Source organism: Engystomops pustulosus, chromosome 11, assembly GCF_040894005.1.
Source record: "Engystomops pustulosus chromosome 11, aEngPut4.maternal, whole genome shotgun sequence".
In the NCBI taxonomy this organism is placed as follows: Eukaryota; Metazoa; Chordata; class Amphibia; order Anura; family Leptodactylidae; genus Engystomops; species Engystomops pustulosus.
This window is the reverse complement of record NC_092421.1, coordinates 7,620,151-7,626,161: the sequence shown is the minus strand read 5'-3', so window position 1 is coordinate 7,626,161 and position 6,011 is coordinate 7,620,151.

The following is a 6,011-nucleotide window of genomic DNA, read 5'->3' as shown; positions in this document are numbered from 1 at the left end:
GCATTGGATAATAAGCAGGACATGCGCTGCCTGGGACCCCCATAATGAGCCATAGAGCCCCCGACTTGGCAGCTTATGGTATTAAGGAACATTACTAAATAACCTCCTGACTCTTCTCTGTGTTTCTGATGAAGGGACTGAGACCCAGACAGCTCTGTAGCACCCTGCAAAGGGCAATATCACTCATGGCGCTCTGTACCGCCCTGCAAAGGGCAATATCACTAATAACAGCTCTGTAGCACCCTGCAAAGGGCAATATCACTCATGGCGCTCTGTACCGCCCTGCAAAGGGCAATATCACTAATAACAGCTCTGTAGCACCCTGCAAAGGGCAATATCACTCATGGCAGCTCTGTACCACCCTGCAAAGGGCGATATCACTAATAACAGCTCTGTACCACCCTGCAAAGGGCAACATCACTAATGATGGCTCTGTGCCACCGTGCAAAGGGCAACATCACTAATGACGGCTCTGTACCGCCCTGCAAAGGGCAACATCACTAATGACGGCTCTGTACCGCCCTGCAAAGGGCAACATCACTAATGACGGCTCTGTACCGCCCTGCAAAGGGCAACATCACTAATGACGGCTCTGTACCGCCCTGCAAAGGGCAACATCACTAATGACGGCTCTGTACCGCCCTGCAAAGGGCAACATCACTAATGACGGCTCTGTACCGCCCTGCAAAGGGCAACATCACTAATGACGGCTCTGTACCGCCCTGCAAAGGGCAACATCACTAATGACGGCTCTGTACCGCCCTGCAAAGGGCAACATCACTAATGACGGCTCTGTACCGCCCTGCAAAGGGCAACATCACTAATGACGGCTCTGTACCGCCCTGCAAAGGGCAACATCACTAATGACGGCTCTGTACCGCCCTGCAAAGGGCAACATCACTAATGACGGCTCTGTACCGCCCTGCAAAGGGCAACATCACTAATGACGGCTCTGTACCGCCCTGCAAAGGGCAACATCACTAATGACGGCTCTGTAGAGCTATAGTTTGGTGTATTGGTCTTATGGTAGCTGTAATTAGTAACAATATGGCGGTGTCATTGTTTGATAATAGTATGGGGGGGTAGGTGTCGGGCACTGTGGCTGCTGTGGGGGTGCTCTGGCTATTGGTTGGTGTGGGGTCACCTACAATGTCTGAGGCCGCATTCACAGGTGACTATTGCATTGTGGACTCTTCCTGTGATCACCTATTAAAATAAGATTGTGTTTGCATCACATTTAGTACAAGCAGGGGGAGTGCAACACAATCCCCAGGTGTGAACGCAGCCGCAGGTAATACGTTCAGCTTCGTGGTTGCTCTCATAGAGCTGATTCTAATGGTAATTCTGTATAAAATACAATCATAGGCTGCATTCACACACATGTGTGGGGGACGTATATACGGCCGATATACGTCCCCCATACACTCCTATGGGCTCACGGCCCTGTACGGGAGCGGTACAGTGCAGCACACGTGCGGCTCCGTAGCCCGGGAGAAGATAGGACATGTCCTATCTTTCCCCGTATTACGGCGCCTTGGCTTGTATGTTCCTATGGAGAGGGGCGGGGGTGAGCAGCGCCCTCCTCCTCCTCCTCCCCCCGCGCTCTGCCATGTGCCCGTGGTGCTACGGTGCGGCGGGCCACGACAATGTAGCCTTACAGTAATGTATAACATACAATCATACAGTAATAAAATGATATTTGGCAACCCGAAGGCTGAAGTGTCCTCAGGTGAAAACGCGTGTGACAGCCTTGGATCTAAGTCGTCCTATATGAAGTTCCCTTTAATGACTTACATATTTCTTTGAATTGACGCCCTCGTCTGTCCATTTCTGGAAATGCAGCTGTTAGTGGTTATCTGCCTGGAAGGGAAGGTTAACGAGATTAACCAATTATAACGAGTGTTTCTTGACCCACCCAGGGTTAAAGTTAGCTTATACTCCCTCTGGCTGGAAGTTCTAGAAGATTCTGCAATCTTTCTTTGCGTTCCTCCAGAGAGGACATAAGACCTGCAGAGGGCAGCCTGTGCTGTCTCCTACCGGAGGGCAATCTCCCCTAATCAGGCCTGCAACTCTGCCCAAATATTGTCCTAATATTACTGCCCCAGCATCTGCTATCGTCCCCAGCTCCTAGTTTTATGAATCAGGGCTGTGGGCTTCTCTATGGTTGTCTGCACGCATGAACCCTTGCTACCGCTAACATCACGGGCCTCCCCTTTACCATCTACCCAGGAATCCCTACATCATGCATACACATGTGTATATCAATATATGGCAGTGGTGGCGAACCTATGGCATGGGTGCTGGAGGTGGCACTCAGAGCCCTTTCTGTGGCCACCCGGGCCATCGCCCCATGACAGAGTTCACCAATTAGGACCAAATCTTTCTGCAGTCCCAGGGAACTTAAGAGATGCTGCTCTCAGCACTATTTAAAGCGACAATTCATTGGCTGTTTGGAACTTTGGGGAAAGTGAGAAGGTGTGCACTGGGCTGCATTATCTTTTGAGGTCCTTATTCTGGAGCCACCGTTCAACCTCTACAGAGAGACCCTGGAGAGATGTTACAATGATGGTCTGAATTTGCCCTTTCAACTGTATTGATGGCCTCAGGGGCCGATACGATTGAAAGATGAGGAAGATCAGGGAGCAATAAGTTACTGATTGAAATGCCAGGGAGAGGAGGAGGGGGAGAGCGCTGCTCACCCCCGCCCCTCTCCATAGGTATAAATGGTGCACTGCGCCGTATCACGGGAAAAGATAGGACATGTCCTATCTTTTTCCCGGGTACGGAGCGGTACGGTGCCGCACGTGTGCCGCACCGTACCGCTCCTGTAGGGCGCAGTGAGCCCATAGAAGTGTATGGGACGTATATCGGCCATATATAAGTCCCCCATACATGTGTGTGAAAGCATAGGCTGACTAGCCTAAGGGTGATGCTACAAATGGCGTTTTGAACCAGGTTTTGGTCCCTTTTTAAATGCATCCGTTTTGACCGTTTCAATTAAGATAATATGTAAAACCTGTCAAAAACGGATGCGTTTTTCAACGTTTTTTAAAAAAAGCATGAGTTTTTTTTAACGCATGCGTTGTTGACATTAAAGAACGCATCCGGTTTTGACAGGTTTTACCAATTATCTTAAAACTGGTCAAAAACAGATGCGTTTTCAAAAACCGCATGCGGTTTTTGACGGACTGCTTAAAAACGGACCAAAATCGGGTTCAAAACGCTGAGGCCGGTGGCACACATGACGTTTTGAACCCAATTTTGGGCCATCTGTTTTTGACCCATTTTTATTAAGATAATTAGTAAAACCGGTCAAAACCGGATGTGTTTTTTAACAGAAAGATAAAGATTTTCATCATCTGGATGTGAGGAGAAGCTACAAATATCCGGAGATCAGATCATCTGCTCATCAGGGGATAAACCAAGGAGCTTCAGCAGGCGAAGCCGCGATCGCGAGACGGATGAAAACTACTATTGCGGACGGCGACCAACTCAAGGGTTTGTCTCCACCTAAAAACCTACAAGCTCCTCCTACTAGAGCGGACGCCACCTCTGCCTCTGCTGCAGGAGAACACATCTGCAAAGCCACCACCCGGAATAATGAGGTCGCACATGGTATTTTTAGGCCGTTTTTAGGTAGTGCGTTTTCAGATCGTAAAAAACGCATCCGTTTTTTAAAAACACATGCGTTTTTTTTTTTAAACGCGTGCGTTTTTGTCCGGTTTTTCCGACTCTGCGCGTTTAAAAATGGACAAAAATGGGGAGCTTTTTCAAAAAACGCATGTGGTTTTTACGGTCACAACTTTTTTTTCTGGGTGGAGAAAAATAAAATCATGAATCCTTGTTTTTCAGATTATTTTTTGTTTTGCCCAATTTTTCTTAATAAAAACTAATTTGGAGAGAATAGTGTTTGCCTCACAATGTTTTCTTTAGGTGTAACTTTAGCCAGTGGCGTAACTAGGAATGAGGAACATAGCAAGCATACAAGCACCAGCTGCTGCAGAACTTCCCAATACAAGCACCAGCTGCTGCAGAACTTCCCAATACAAGCACCAGCTGCTGTAGAACCTCCCATTACAAGCACCAGCTGCTGCAGAACCTCCCATTACAAGCACCAGCTGCTGCAGAACCTCCCATTACAAGCACCAGCTGCTGCAGAACCTCCCAATACAAGCACCAGCTGCTGCAGAACCTCCCAATACAAGCACCAGCTGCTGTAGAACCTCCCATTACAAGCACCAGCTGCTGCAGAACCTCCCATTACAAGCACCAGCTGCTGCAGAACCTCCCAATACAAGCACCAGCTGCTGCAGAACCTCCCAATACAAGCACCAGCTGCTGTAGAACCTCCCATTACAAGCACCAGCTGCTGCAGAACCTCCCATTACAAGCACCAGCTGCTGCAGAACCTCCCAATACAAGCACCAGCTTCTCCAGAATCTTCCAATACAAGCACCAGCTGCTGCAGAACCTCCAAATACAAGCGCAAGCTGCTGCAGAACCTCCCATTACAAGCACCAGCTGCTGCAGAACCTCCCAATACAAGCACCAGCTTCTCCAGAACCTTCCACTACAAGCACCAGCTGCTGCAGAACCTCCCAATACAAGCACCAGCTTCTCCAGAACCTTCCACTACAAGCACCAGCTGCTGCAGAACCTCCCAATACAAGCAGCAGCTGCTGCAGAACCTCCCAATACAAGCACCAGCTGCTGCAGAACCTCCCATTACAAGCGCCAGCTGCTGTAGAACCTCCCATTACAATCACCAGCTTCTCCAGAACCTTCCACTACAAGCACCAGCTGCTGCAGAACCTCCCAATACAAGCACCAGCTGCTGCAGAACCTCCCAATACAAGCACCAGCTGCTGCAGAACCTCCCATTACAAGCGCCAGCTGCTGTAGAACCTCCCAATACAAGCGCCAGCTGCTGCAGAACCTCCCAATACAAGCACCAGCTGCTGCAGAACCTCCCATTACAAGCACCAGCTGCTGCAGAACCTCCCAATACATGCACCAGCTTCTCCAGAATCTTCCAATACAAGCACCAGCTGCTGCAGAACCTCCCAATACAAGCGCCAGCTGCTCCAGAACCTTCCACTACAAGCACCAGCTGCTGCAGAACCTCCCAATACAAGCGCCAGCTGCTGCAGAACCTCCCAATACAAGCGCCAGCTGCTGCAGAACCTCCAATACAAGCACCAGCTGCTGCAGAACCTCCAATACAAGCACCAGCTGCTGCAGAACCTTCCAATACAAGCACCAGCTGCTGCAGAACCTCCAATACAAGCACCAGCTGCTGCAGAACCTCCCAATACAAGCACCAGCTGCGGCAGAACCTCCCAATACACGAGCCAACTACCCCAGGAGCCCCAAAATACAGGCCAGCTGCGGCAGAACCTCACAATACAAGCACCAGCTGCTGCAGAACCTCACAATACAAGCACCAGCTGCTGCAGAACCTCCCAATATACAAGCCAGCTGCTGCAGAACCTCCCTATTTACACTTAAGCTGTTGCAGAACATTTATAATACACAACTCAGAGACCACATTAATAAAGTGTCTGCGCCAGTTTTGTGTCGTGACTGCTCTGTGTCCGACAAGACAGAAAAAATGTCACCTAAAGGGACTGAACGTGCATCACATTTATTACTGACTGCTCCACATTTATTACTGACTGCATCACATTTATTACTGACTGCTCCACATTTATTACTGACTGCTCCACATTTATTACTGACTGCTTCACATTTATTACTGACTGCATCACATTTATTACTGACTGCATCACATTTATCACTGACTACTTCACATTTATTACTGACTGTATCACATTTATTACTGACTGCTCCACATTTATTACTGACTGCACCACATTTATTACTGACTGCTCCACATTTATTACTGACTGCTCCACATTTATTACTGACTGCTACACATTTATTACTGACTGCACCACATTTATTACTGACTGCTCCACATTTATTACTGACTGCTCCACATTTATTACTGA